Below are 12,585 nucleotides of genomic sequence, written 5' to 3' on the forward strand. Positions count from 1 at the left end.
CAGCTTTCCAGTAGCCACCGTGAGTTCCCTGTGTTTTCTTCTTGTGATGCATGTAAAACAGAAAGGTTATAATTATTTTCCGGCCTGTGGGTTTAATGAAAGCTTTGGAAACCTGGCCTTGTTTTTCCCCACTCAGAGCTGGCTTTCAGATGCTTTTACTCTTTGGTCTGAAAAGCCTATCTACGTTGAAAAACTGTCTGTATCGGAGTGGCATGAACCCATACTTTGCAGTTTATGTTTCAAGTCAAACCCAGGCATAGTTGCAGTGCTCAAAGTGTAGACCTGAAGGTAATTTAAACACAGTACTCCTTCACATCTCTCTCCTCTTCTTGACCTGACATAGTTGTTGCCACTGAAAAAGGTGACACAAGAATGACTGTGCCTGTGCACATTGCAGACAAATAGTCTGATCTCATTGCCATATCCATTTTGCAAATATACCCAGAGCTCTGCAGTGACAAACTCTTATTTATTCAGTGCCTAATTCCCATTAGAAATGTGTTCTGTACTAAAGTTTATCTGGAGTCTCCAAAGCCTCATTTTAGGTCCAAACAGACATTAATTAGAGATATTATGCTCTCCTCTGCTCCTGGGTTTTTCATGCATCACAGCTGGAGTTTGTTTATATTGCAACTCAGTGCCAAGCAAGGCACACCCAAGCTCAGGCTCTGCACACAGTCAAAATCTTTAATAAACAAAATAAGGTTAAACTCATCCTTTACTTAAGGAGGAGAAAAACACCAACCTTTCAGTCTCTTGAAAGCCTACAGTTTTTATTTTCTTTATTTGTTTTCTTTTAATTATTTCATGCCTTTCAGAGGCAGAATCCTGGTTTTTAGAAAGATGAGGGTTGACAAGACTGCTCTTTTCCGTTGTCCTGCTTACTGTTATTGTCCCTCTTTGCTTGTTCTTTTTCTTTTCAGTTTCTATACTGTTTTAAATTTATGCCCTTCCTAGTGGAAAGTCCTTTTTGTGGTACAGCACATTTTCTAAGCTTTTGCTTGGTTACTCTTTTCTTTGTTTTAAAGCTTTTGATGCAAAGACATTGGTATTTTAGTTCATGGATAATATCCTTTCCATGTTCCAGTTTCATTTGGTTTGATTTTAACATACTATACAGAATAACATTTTTTCCCCCTTTCTGTCTTTGCTTACCCAGCTCCCTTTGAACTTTCTCAACATCTGAGGATGTTCAGGAATGATGATCTCAACGCACTTGTATTTATTTGCTGAGGTTGTTTCTGTACTACAGCTGTAGATATTTCAGTTTGGAAAGAAGTGTGGGGTGCTAGTTACAGACTACCTGGGAGCTCAGCTGGTGAGCAAAGCAGATGCCAGTATGTTGGCGTGTCTTGGTCTGGCATGACGTTACTCCTGGTGATTACTGGCTGCCTACACCAGTCCACAGCTTTTGGCTGCTGAGGAGGGTTTCCCCTGAACGCCTGGGAAGGCCTGAACAACCAGATGGCTGACTCTTGTTGCTGAGAATGTTTGGTATGAGGAGGGAGCAAATGCCTACTTCTGTAAACTTGTACAAGCCCATATAAATCAGCTGCACAGAGACCGTGGCTCCTCTGGGCCTCGTCTTTGAGGCCGAGCTGTGTGTGCTGAGCCCTCCGGACCCTTTGGGGTTGCCGTGAGGCACGTGCTGGCCAGGCGCTGTGAGGCGTGTGGTGCTGGGCATCTGGGCTGGGGGACAAGGGACTAGGGGTGCCTAAGGGCACAGCCTCTGTTTCCTGCCCCCCAACAGCTCTGCTTCTGCCTCTGCACAGTCCCAGGAGGCAGAGGAGCCAAAGGAGGGACCTGCCTGGGGGCAGTTTGGTTGCTCTCTAAAAACTGAGGTTACTCTGATTGGAAACCCAGAGGAGATACAGCTGAGATTGGTCTTTAACAGGGAAGCTGAACAACACGGGGGAAAGAGATTGAGGGAGTATCCCACAGCTTTTTGTCTGGTTATGTACCCTGATGTTGACAAACCAGTAGTTTGGACTAAAGTATGCTTTGGTGTCACTGTGGAGATGCAGGTTGGTTGGTTGTGCACCTGGCCCACAGCGAGCCTGTGCATTCACCGCCTTGTTGTACCCCAGCCAGCTCTGCCAAAGCCAGCGCGGGTCAGGTTCAAGTGTAGTTACCACACCTCTAATTAAACAGTGGTTTTATGCCTAATTTGGAAGGTGTTTGACCTTGCTGCTTCATCTTCAGTGTTCCAGCTGCTCAGAGGCAATGCACACACTTAGCTGCACAGAGGGCACAGGCACATGATACACAGGATCTGCTGTGTTTGGGCTAGACTGACATCCATCTAACCTGAGAGATGTCTTACTGTTACAGCTCTTCTCCTAATGAGTAAATAATAGACAAATATAATATTCACTGCTGCAGTTTAAAGTATATAAAGGAGGGAGGAGATTCAGAGAGTTAAACATTAGTTACAGTGGTCTGAAACCTGCAAACTCCAAGAACCATTTAAGCCTTTTCAGCAAAGGTAGTATCTTGTGCTGGTTCAAAGGATGAAATGGATTTGCTTATTTCTAAACCAAGATGGGTTTAGTCTTCTGTTGCCAGTGAAGTAAATCCATCATTTTTATGTAATCACGTCTTCAGGTGAGGATTACTGTAAGAGATCCTGCCAATAATGGTGATGGGAATGTGCATACGTTAATGAATAGATAAATACACCTTATTGATTCCACTATCGCCTCCTCTTGGATTTTTGCTCACAGTGATGGCCGTGGAAAAGGGAAGTGAGGCAGACAATACTGTGCCCAGGCAGTGCCTACCCCTTGTAGGGCCATGCTGCAGTCTGTGGGGTGGCCCAGTTGCAGTGCTCACAACGCAGACTGTATGGAGTTAGCTCTCAGCACTGAATCTGAGTAGACTGAGAAGACTGAGTAGACTGAATCTGCACTAGGCAGGTTTCATAACTTTAAATGCTTACCAGTTTCTGAACTTGACATTGAGAGATGGTTAGCTCAGTAACGGTGAACTTCACAGTCTGTCATAAAGCTGATTTTTTCTGGAGCCAGGTAGACAACATGTGCAAACTCATGCCTACTCAGCATAATAATAGGTTACAGTGTCTGCAATGTTAATTGAAATTACAGCAAAGCCAGGTGTATGATATACAATTTCATTATCTACAGCCAATTAAGCTTCATTGTGAAGTGGCGATGAACATACCATTGCAAATGTTTGCAAAACTGTAAACTGTGTGACCATGAGATTAATTTGTTTGTATTGGTATATCGCTGTTTTTATCAGGCTGGAATGAACGGATAAGTTTTGTCTGAAAAAAAGAAGACAATGCTTACCTAAACTGGGCTTTGGTTGTTGGTTTGTGCCTCTTCAATGAGACCCATCATTTCTTTTCAGATGGTGGAAAAATAAGTTTGACAAATTCTCACAGAGTGTACGCTACCTAATTTTTACTTTGATAAGATTGTTGATATCCATAATAATCCCCATCTCTAGATCATACTAGAAATACAGGAAACTCAAAAGGTAGACAGTAACCTAAAATCTGTAAATGAGATTTATTTAATATAACTCTTGAAATTAAAAAAACATACTGCTTAGAGTGGGATGCAGAATTTCTGGAGCTTTTGACTCTTCTCACTTTTTCCTATATATAGAAAATATCTGCTTTCTGGTCCAGGTGCTAATTCATTCTCCTGAAATAATGGTACAGAACAGATAGGTCTAAATGACAGTATATGATTAAAAATCTGGTGATTGTTGGGGTCTCATGCAGGAAAGAGAGGCTTAATTCCAGTGTTTTAAAGTTAGCATCATCATGCTTCTGTCTACATCCCACTAACAGCTCATAAGAATTTAAATCTTATAAAATGGACAATGACAGTTGTGACTCATGGCCACTGTATCTTAGCATTTACCCTCATGAGGAGGTTTTTGTCACTCATTTGAGAACAGGCTGAATTTCCTAACTTGCAGTCTCTGCACCTATGAGAGTGAGCCTCTTCCTTCTCAAAATAGGTTCCTACACAAATTGTTCCTGTACAAAATCAGTCAATGTTTGGGTGACTCAGGCAATGAAAATAGTAATGGGATCCTGAGCCAGCTGAAGAGTAAATGCAATAAAGACTGAACTCCTCTTTGAGAGTGTTCTGCCTCATATGGTGTTGTTAGAAAAGATCTCCCCTGATAAAACTCCAGGAGACACCAAAACTATTAAGTCTGAAATATACATGAGAGGCAGCTTGCTACCTGCTCATCAGTAGATTAGCCTACACCACAGTGCTTGTCATTTCTCCAGAGCATTGACACGTTGCAGCGAGGAAATGAGAACGATCTCATCTTTCCCAAGATATACTGGGAACAAAAGAGCAAGTCCTCAAGTGAGTGACTTTTAGATGGTAGGTCAGCCTCGTGCTCAGTCATATGAGAGGTGAAAAAAAGCTCTTTGACATATTGATACAGGCCATGTTTTTTCATTACAACAAAATCGAATGTGTTAAAGGTAGCAGAACTGGTGCTAAGGCAGATGGTCACGCTGAGTGGTTATTACTGCTGGCTAATGCTGTTATTCCTTTGCTCAAATCCTGTAGTTCGTTATTATTTCCCCCCTTCTTCCTGTAAAGTAAAAGCACTTGATCTGACCTTAAGTTTCTGTTCATTACAGCCTTCAGAGCTGCTGTCCCTTTGCTTACGAATCAAACTCCATCTCAAATATCTGCAGTTTTAATGCTATGGCCGTAGCAGTCCTGATGTTGTTATAGCAACAGTGCATACTGTATATCTCAGAATATCCCACATTATATCCATGAAATAAAGTATTTTGTGTCCTAGCAGGTATAGAGTATTTGTGTTGTTTTAAAGGTTGTATGGAAGCTTCTCCCTTCTTTCTCAGACAAGAGTCCCGTTTCACTGCACTTGCTGTATACTTCCTAGGTTTCTAATCATCCGTGACATTTGTCCCAGCAATGCTCCAGACACTGATATATCCCTTTTGTAGTGGAGCAAGCAGAACTGCACATACTGCGCCAGCAGAGAGTGAGCAATTGATTTATACAGCGGCAGCAAAGAGAGTGGCCACTCTCTCTTGGGATAAATGCTGGCAGAAAAAGTATTAATGTTCATAATTAAAACTGAGCGACACCAAAAGAGAGGTGAGCTTCTCTGGGGGGAATAGGGGATGCACGGTCACATGTTCACGTTTTACTGTAAGCTACTGGGATGGAGCAGAAGTGATGGAAAAACCTCCTGTGCTCTGAGGATGGAAAACTAGGAGGTCGTCCTCGTCCTTCTTAACTCCCATCCTACAGTGACACGGGGATTTCTTTCTGCTCAGGGCCTCTGCTTTTTCTGCACTTCTGAAGAAGCCTCCTCACTGTCACTTCTAGCTCTGCTAAGCACAACACAGCCCTCTGCTGTGTGTGAGTGGGAAGTCTTATAAGTCGGCCTCCATTGATTTGCACTAGCTGATTTTTCAGGCACAGCTCATATTGATGTTGCCCACCTACTCTCCTTCTTACTTCAGACTGGAATAGTGTTTGCGTGTCAGTTTAATGCTACCAAATGTTTTGCTTGGCTTGCTTGAGGTGAGAGTCAAAAATCGGTAGTTCCTCTCCCAAATTTCACAGATGAGAGCTCTTCATTCCACCAAGCTTCTCTGCAAAGGAGAGCCTCAGCCCACACCAGTGTGAGCACACAAGTGTCTGCACATTTGTTTTCACCCCAGGAGCCTCAGTTGTGTAGTACAGTGCATGTGCTGCAGTGCTTGGTCAGATGCTCTGGCTCTGACTTGTTTTCAGCATAGACTTTGTCTTATATGTACAGAACATCTCTTACACAGGGGACTTTTTTTTTTTTTTTTTTTTCTTTTTTTTTTCCCAGGCTGTGTCAAAGAAGCTCAGGAGAAGGAATTGGAGCTGCAAATTCTGTGAATTTCTGTGTACAGAAGTTACCTCAAATGTAGTATTTTCTGGGAGAAGACATCCAGTGTAAGTATGACCTCTCTGCAGTTTTACCATTAACAATACATTGTGTTAATAGTTATCTGAATTTACAAAGGCTTCATTTATGTCTGCTTCATTTGCAGAGCCAAAGTAATATTCAAAGCCACTGCATGTTTGCCATGAAAGGGTGCTCCTGACCATGTGTTTTGGGCCATTCTCTGTAACGGGCCTTTTCCTGTTCCTCATATGGCTGTATGGTGTCTCACCACACCTTTTCTGTGTGGTGAAAAAACAGAACAGAGCATATGGAAAATTTAATAGGACAGAAAGACTCTCGTGTCTTTTGAAAAGTGCAGTAGCTGGATGCCTCCTGCCTGTGTTCTGCTTTTACGTGCTTATAATACAGAGGTTAGAAACCTGCAGGAAAGCAGGGGGTGGACTAGATGACCTGCAAAGGGTCCCTGTCAACCTCCAGCATCTGTTTGATTAAGGGGCATGATGCTAAAATCAATTAAAGCAATAGGAGAAAAAAATCTCTCTCACCCACACATGGCGGGGGAATGGCAAAAACAAAGGCGTGAAAGTTCCTTAGGTTTTGGTAGTTGCTTATGCTGATGTTATCAAACAAACCAATGCAAACTCCTTGCAGAACGGAACATAGGATAGGAGAGCCTGTTGTTAGAGAGAAATGAAGGGCTGGTTTCCAGCAAAGCAGATATATAATGGCACTTTTTTTTCTTTCCTGAACAACGCACACAACTGTGCTTTCTTCCTAGTGCACGTTTGAGGCATACTGAACTCTTCTGTAATTCTCTTCAACTGTAACATCTTTGAAAGGTCACATCAACAGCAGGCAGTTGTATGCAACTGGCAGCTTTTGCGTAGGATCAGCAGGGGTATTCCAGGCTGGGATGAAGGCTGCTTAGAAGTTTATGTGGAGCTTGCTTATGTCACTCCAGGGCTAGTATTTTTACTTTCACAAGCATTACAATTCATAAGTTGAATATGTAAAAAAGACTGATGTGAAACAAAACAAACAAACAAAACCTTCCCAAAATAGGAGAAATCAAAACCTCAAGTTGTTTACTACCTGGGTAGTAAGTCTGAGTATCTGTTTAATTGTCCTTTCCACACCATGTGCTTTGTTACATAAAAGGCTTTAATAGCATGCAGTGTCTTCTCTCTGAATTATGCATGACAGTGTGGTCTGAGTGGCAACCTACAGACTGCATGTGGTCCACACATGCTCCTGTCTATTCAATTGTTCAAACACTGCCCAGAAACCCAGACTCCTCCTCTGGCAGACATCCATGCTAGAGCTTGATCTGACATCTCTCCCAGTATGGATAGACAGGAGGTAGGTGCTTCCAGGTCATCTGCAAACCTGCTGTTGCAGCTTTTCCTGATGGCAGGGTGAACAGCAGAGCATATCAGCAGGCACTGTGCAAGCTGTGTCTGAGGGAGGGAGATGATGAAGTGTTTAGGCAGTGCTTGTGGCTGTAGGTGTGTGTGAGGCATGAAGGTGTCGCTGTACATGTGTGTGCAGGAGGAGGGATGGTTGCAAGACCTTAGCAGCAGGAGCCTGGAGCCTCTGCAGTGAGATGAATCCCAGCAGAGATCAGCTCCTGCGTACTCCAGCAGTATAGCAGAGCTCTGGCTGGAAAGCCCTAACGAAAGGGCCACAGATAGTGAAAGGTAAGCCATCAAACTCAAGCTTCCCTGTGATCTGCTCTCAAGTATAACTGGTGCAACCTCTGACTTTATGTTGCGGGCTGATGCTGGACGCAAGTCCTTACATGCACTCAAGTCCGTTTTCAGCCTGACCTCTACCTGTGCCTCATTTTGTTTGCAAGGGTTGGAAGGGCTCCATAATGTCTTCAGGCCTGATTTTGGTGATATAAATGGGTGGCGGTGTACAGTTGTAATCTAGAAGCCATCAGTATGAATCATAAACAGACCTTGCCATCCCTTGAGATCATTATTTAATCTTAACTCCAGTCAAAAATTGACCTAAATTGGAATGCTGGTTCTCAGTCCCTCCAAATCTGGGGAAAGTTTGAATTTGTGCCTGGATCCTGGTGGTGCAGTCTCATTTCCAGTCCTGTGACTAAGTAGACCGGGAATCCAACTTCTGTATCTCTCAAAACATTAATTTTCTTTTGTGTACCTGGAACACAGCAGTCAGACTGTCACTAGGTCCATTCATTTCACAGTCATCTGAGGTGGCCAGTAACAGATGCTTTGGGAGAGATGCAAGAATCTCTGCACTGGAACGACTGGCTGAGGTTCTTTTTGATCTTTATTTTAAAACTTTGGATGTGGAGACCACATGGCCTCCCTGCATGATTTTTACCACAGAGCCATTGCTTCTCAGCCTGTTCTTCATTGGATTCAGTAGGACCTCGCAGGGACTGTAGCTCTGCTCAGTGAGCAATCCATCCCCATGATGTGCTTTCTTGTTCTATGCCTAGATATAATTTCTGCAGCCTGCTGTTAAACATCCAGCATCAGTTTGCTTCAGCAATGATACAGAAAATATGTCTGAAAGGAAGCTAGAGAGAATGAATCTCAGGCGTCACTGCTTTTATAGCACGTCTCTGCTATGCTTTTGACTTTCAGCATGTTTATTGGTTTATGTGGAGTGAATCACTGATGTCCAAATAACTGGACAGTCTTCTTCTGCATAACAAGAAAACTAAAGAGAGCAATGATCTATATCATTTGTCCAGCCACAAATTCATTTTAGTATAATGAATATAGGAAATGTCCTGATTTTCTAAAATTAAATGAAACTGAGAGCAGTTTTAGAATGAGTTAGATTGCAGCCAACAGATAGATTTAATTGCTACTGTTTCCCTAAAAATAAAAGTGCAATTCAGCCTCATGCACATTGTAACGGGACAACTCACATAAAAAGAATAGGTTAACAGCTGAACAATCTCTGGAAAGATGAAGCAAGTAAGATAAACACAAACCACTGATATTAACTCACTGAATAACCTTATCCTAAAATCTGAATTACTTATGTTCTTGCTATATTATTTTATTTAGCTAAGGCTCACTTTTAATGCTTTGGTTATAGAGTATCTTGTCAGAAATTCTGCTTAGTTAATAAATACACACAAAGAAATAGGTTTCAACAAAAAAAAAAAAAACAGATTAAGCCAAATTTCATGGGAAATGCTATTAACTCCTGTCAACAACTGCTGGCTGTTCATGCAAGATAATAGATACCCTCCCTGGATTGTTTTTAACTCACTTTGGATGTACATTTTGTAAAATAAAACAGAATTTCAGCTTGTGGCTGTAGGACATTATCTTGGTTTTCTTCAGCTTCTGTTTGCATCAGTTATAGTAATTTCTGTTACCTTTATTAGGAAAAGGATCAGACCCTGGTTAAAACTAGACACGTGTTCCTGAATACCTGCTCACAGCTTGAGGGGAATCTAGCAGTGGTTTTGACAAGAAAAACCATTATTCATCATGCCTCATTTAGCAGGCATCAAATTTTACATTTTCCCTCTGCCAGCTATTCACTCTCCCGCCCCTTCTCATCAGTCAAATACAATTAATATCACCTTAGCTGACTGTTCACTTTGATTATCCAGTCTAGTAGTATTACTAGTTTCCTTTCTTGACATAAGAAAACCATGAGCAATGATTTATAACCAAGTTAAAACAATATTGCTGGCATGTCCGTATACCTGAGCTTCTATTCTCTTTCTTACTCCACGTATCTTCCAGACTAATTAAATGCTCCCCTCTTGTTTCCTTATCCTCCCTACCAGCCTTAGTATTCCTCACCATCTTTCACTGTGAATTCCTTTCTGCCATCAACTGTTGTGTACAACCCCTTATTGACCACTGCTCAGAGAAGATTCTACTTTTTTGCAGTTCTCTTTGTCCTTGCTTCTGGTGTACCTTCCCTGTAAGTTCGTGAAGTGGTCTGTGACCTCTAAGATAACATTTGCTGTGACATTCAGTCAACACCTTGTACTATGTTAGCTCAATGGAGTCTTTCAGCTCATGTTCCCCCACCTCTCAGAAACAGCAACAAAAGAGAGTAGTCAGTCTGGAGGAGACAGTTGCTGAGATTAAATTAACCAATTTCCTAGGCCACCTGCTGGTAGCCATCATGCTGGTTCTTCAGACACACATTTTACTTGCATGTAGTCAGAACACTGCAAATATTTCTTAAATATTTGGATAGCCATTGGGCATGAACCAGCTCTGGGAGATCATTGCTGGGATCAAAGAAATCAGAGGTGGGAAAGCCCTGAGGCAGTCTGGCTGGGTTTATGTCCCTCAGCCCACAGCCTGAGGGATATAAGGGTTAGGGCAATGTGCTGCCTCAGTGCTCTGTCCTGTTGTGTTTTCAATGCCCTATGACATCCTCTTTTCTGTGAGCTACCTGGCTTTTAGGAAGTGATTCTTGCTATAAAATGTGAACAGTCAGAATAAAGACCCAAACCTTTTACTGAACATTTAGGAACAATGTTACACCAACAAAATTAGTCATGCTGCCCTCCTGGAAAGAGTATTGTGCAATTGTAGTGGAGGACTGTCAGCACTGGAGCCATTCCTTTGCCTGATGAAAAAATCTGGAGCTGTCTTCTGGCTTGCTGTAGGCTTGCTGGGTTTCATTTTGCACCGTAGCACTGATGGGAGTGCAGCAGGTAGGAGCCTCCATAGGTGGTGTGCTTCTGTCTTCCAGAGGTTTTGTTGCAGAAGTCACCGTGCTCCACTGTGTTGCATTATTATTATTATTATTATTATTATTATTATTATAAGTTCTGTTAATTTTCTCTTGTAAGCATATATGGGTAAAAAAGGCAAATTACAGTTGTTGCAAGAAAATGGTGTGTTTTATAGCTGAATACACTGGTGCACTCATAAATCACAGGAGATGCAACATCTTGCCCTGAGATAAAGGCAGTATATTCTAGAAACTTAGAAAGCAAGCTATGCTCCTGTGTCTGGTTTGAGTATAAACTCTTTCTACAATAAATGGTGAGAACAGCTTGTGCCATATAAACTATTCCATCATTATCTAATCAAAGTTTCTCAAACTTTCTTAGACTAATTTAAACTATTTTAGAAGACAAATTATTTTGTGGACTTCCTTTATTTGTGTTTCCATAGTTCTTGTATCTTTTCATTTGCTACCAAAAGCCTTTTGACAGTAGTCTATTACTTATGTGGGAAAGTAATGTTTAAAAAGCTTTAGTGATCATGTAGATGGCTTTAAGTGTAACAATTAATATTAATGAACACTTAGAATACAAACATTAATTGGAAGAGGAACTTGTTCCTCTCTTTCAAGTAGAGTCTTTAAGGACATAGCAGCAGTTTCGTTCTCCTTTTGGCTCAAGGAATATTTAAGTATTCCTTGAGAAATTGACCAGCTTCAATAAGGTGGTGTTTGTAGCATCCCAACACCGAATACTGCATACCTATGACATGAGATGTGTGAGTCTGTACTCTTGAGAGAAGTGTGGAGGGCCTGGTTAGCTGCTGCTTTCTGGAGGAAGCTGAAGGTTGTGAATCCAGACTAGAGAGGAGCACTCCTCTCCATACAGCAAATTGTCATCATCATAGATCTCTGGTTTCATCACGTCTCTGGTTTGTATTTGCTGTTGCTGTTTCCATCTTGAGAAGACCACCTTGAAACACCTACTTGCAGGTCCATGTATGCTCTGAGGAAGGCAGAAGCCATGGGGCTGTGGAAGAGCACTGCTCATAGCAGCATTGTTTAGACATTAAGTGATGGTACTGCTTGAGCCAACATAAAACACAGGGTAAATCTGTGACTGCCTGGAAAGCACAGATGCTTTGGGGTAACATGCATGCTCACACTTCTGTTGAGTTTATCATCGGGCACCTAAAGTAGCTGCAGATGTACTAGGGAGGTGAGGAGATCCGTAGGGTCCCGTTAACACTTCCCAGCTAACATGTGCATGCCTTGTAATGTAGCACGGGTCTGTTATCCACACTGATTGCTTTTGCCCAGGCAAAAGTCATCCAGTGTGTTATTAGGGAAACTGGGCACTTGATTTTTGGGCTCTGAATTCTGCAAGCTGCAAAGGACCTGGGGTGCTGAGAAATTGAGTACTGTGTTGCCCAAAGTCTTTGGCGAGTCTATCTTAGAGATCCCTATCATTTGATTATTTTAATTTCATGTGTTCCTGGAGGCCAGAGGGAGGATCAGGGTCTCACTGTGTTAGATGCTACACAGACATGTGGAAAGAAACTTGCCCTGCAGGTCTTTCAATCTGTGTGCAAGAAGATTAAAGATTAGAGAAAAGGAAATACCATGCAAATATAATAATCATATGATAAGTAGTAAATGTTGCATTAGTTCCACATTAGACTTTTCCCCTTGTTTTCTTGTTATATTCATTTACTTTTAGCACCAAAGATAAGAGGTAAAGAAAGAGCTGATGTTTTCCACTCCTGTTAATGTATCTCACCTATAGCAAAAGAGCAACTGACATCTTGTTGGTCTCTAGTTATTGCAGTTCATTATTTTTTTTTCCTTAAAATCTATTATTGTTAGAAGTATTAACATCAGTAATCGTATTTCTTACTTTTATGGTGCCTGAGGACTGACAGAACCATACTGGAAAGATGCTCTATAAACAGAGGAATAAGCACATTTCTCAGTTCAGCA

The 12,585-nt window shown here is 41.8% G+C and overlaps 1 long non-coding RNA gene across 1 annotated transcript in view; it reads left to right on the forward strand.

The window, feature by feature from the left end:
* LOC118168500 overlaps positions 1-12,585 on the forward strand; it is a 74,604-nt gene that overhangs the window by 13,723 nt on the left and 48,296 nt on the right. The window contains exon 2 of the long non-coding RNA XR_004751604.1: positions 5,854-5,960. This is a non-coding gene — a long non-coding RNA (uncharacterized LOC118168500). The remainder of the gene's footprint in view (positions 1-5,853; positions 5,961-12,585) is intronic.

The sequence above is a fragment of the Oxyura jamaicensis genome, chromosome 5, assembly GCF_011077185.1.
Source record: "Oxyura jamaicensis isolate SHBP4307 breed ruddy duck chromosome 5, BPBGC_Ojam_1.0, whole genome shotgun sequence".
Classification (NCBI taxonomy): domain Eukaryota; kingdom Metazoa; phylum Chordata; class Aves; order Anseriformes; family Anatidae; genus Oxyura; species Oxyura jamaicensis.